Genomic DNA, 2557 nt, shown 5'->3' on the forward strand with positions numbered 1-2557 from the left:
TACGTTAAGGCGCAATACAGGTTACGTTAAGGCGCAATACAGGTTACGTTAAGGCGCAATACAGGTTACGTTAAGGCGCAATACAGGTTACGTTAAGGCGCAATACAGGTTACGTTAAGGCGCAATACAGGTTACGTTAAGGCGCAATACAGGTTAGGTTAAGGCGCAATACAGGTTAGGTTAAGGCGCAATACAGGTTAGGTTAAGGTACGACATAGGTTAGGTTAAGGTACGACATAGGTTAGGTTAGGTACGACATAGGTTAGGTTAAGGTACGACATAGGTTAGGTTAAGGTACGACATAGGTTAGGTTAGGTACGACATAGGTTAGGTTAAGGTACGACATAGGTTAGGTTAAGGTACGACATAGGTTAGGTTAAGGTACGACATAGGTTAGGTTAAGGTACGACATAGGTTAGGTTAAGGTACGACATAGGTTAGGTTAAGGTACGACATAGGTAGGTTAAGGTACGACATAGGTTAGGTTAAGGTACGACATAGGTTAGGTTAAGGTACGACATAGGTTAGGTTAAGGTACGACATAGGTTAGGTTAAGGTACGACATAGGTTAGGTTAAGGTACGACATAGGTTAGGTTAAGGTACGACATAGGTTAGTTAAGGTACGACATAGGTTAGGTTAAGGTACGACCTAGGTTAGGTTAAGGTACGACATAGGTTAGGTTAAGGTACGACATAGGTTAGGTTAAGGTACGACATAGGTTAGGTAAGGTACGACATAGGTTAGGTTAAGGTACGACATAGGTTAGGTTAAGGTACGACATAGGTTAGGTTAAGGTACGACATAGGTTAGGTTAAGGTACGACATAGGTTAGGTTAAGGTACGACATAGGTTAGGTTAAGGTACGACATAGGTTAGGTTAAGGTACGACATAGGTTAGGTTAAGGTACGACATAGGTTAGGTTAAGGTACGACATAGGTTAGGTTAAGGTACGACATAGGTTAGGTTAAGGTACGACATAGGTTAGGTTAAGGTACGACATAGGTTAGGTTAAGGTACGACATAGGGTAGGTTAAGGTACGACATAGGTTAGGTTAAGGTACGACATAGGTTAGGTTACGGTACGACATAGGTTAGGTTACGGTACGACAATAGGTTAGGTTACGGTACGACATAGGTTAGGTTACGGTACGACATAGGTTAGGTTACGGTACGACATAGGTTAGGTTACGGTACGACATAGTGTTAGGTTACGGGTACGACATAGGTTAGGTTACGGTACGACATAGGTTAGGTTACGGTACGACATAGGTTAGGTTACGGTACGACATAGGTTAGGTTACGGTACGACATAGGTTAGGTTACGGTACGACATAGGTTAGGTTACGGTACGACATAGGTTAGGTTACGGTACGACATAGGTTAGGTTACGGTACGACATAGGTTAGGTTACGGTACGATATAGGTTAGGTTACGGTACGATTATAGGTTAGGTTAAGGTACACATTGTTGTAAGGAAAGGTTTAATGGGGGGCGGGGCGGGGCGGCCGGTTTGTTGATTGTGATTATAGTAAGTGGATGCCTGCGGCATCATCTGATTTGCCACGTCAGGATGCACCTTTGGCTCATGACAGGCGGCGCTCTCATTCCATGCTTGTGGCAGACCTGTGTCTTTCATTCCTGCCATTGTTTGTGTGCTGTGAGAGGAGGCAGTATTGTGATGTTGGGTGCACCCCTGTGTAGGACATGTGTGGGTGTTTGGTGGCTTGGCTGAGCAATGGTGGTTGTCGGGTGGGTGGGATATTCTGTTTTCTGAGTGGACCTCCCAGTCTGGTTATGACAGTGTGGATTGTCTAATGTGGCGGAGAGGATGCACTGGGTGTTGTTCCATGCTGGTGCTTACATATTGTCTGTGTGCGTGTTACAGGCAGAGAGTAGTGCGTGATAAGGGTGTGTGGCTGACGTGTGGTTGTGATTGTGAGCAGAGTCTTTCAGCATGTATACGGACAGTTGTATACATTATCTGTATTCTGATGGCTCTATCTATTACTAATCAGCGCCGTGTATACGTTTAATCCGGTTCCAGTCGAAACTGTTGTATCTCTGTACATTAGTGACACGGCGAGCCCGCTATGTAGTTACTCGTCTCGGCAGCTTCCACCGGTGTATGGCAAATGATTATAAGGAATCAGTCTAGTCGTCAATACCGATGGTGTGACGTCACATGTCTGGGTGTGGGGGACGCTGCGCCCTTCCGGTGGGTCATGGCCTAGAAGACTCTTCCCACGCAGGGGGGCGTGGACTGTCCATTGACTCTTCCAGGTAATATACTTGCCGTACGTTCTTGCGACTGCGAGTGCAACGCTCACCGGTACCGACATGGATGGAGCGCCTCCTAGCTGACCGCTCAGCATCGGCATTCGTACAGAGAGCAACGCGGTCGCGTCTCTAGCTCGTAACTGGTACAGCCCGCAGCTCATGTATAGGGACAGCGGGAATGTCGCATATTGGAGATAACTCTTCATGAAACGCATGTTATAGGGGTGGATTGCACATTGCGACTGCGGGAAAAGTCCGCCGTTCATCCGCTGGAGTT

This window comes from Schistocerca americana, unplaced genomic scaffold, assembly GCF_021461395.2.
Source record: "Schistocerca americana isolate TAMUIC-IGC-003095 unplaced genomic scaffold, iqSchAmer2.1 HiC_scaffold_959, whole genome shotgun sequence".
Taxonomy (NCBI): Eukaryota; Metazoa; Arthropoda; class Insecta; order Orthoptera; family Acrididae; genus Schistocerca; species Schistocerca americana.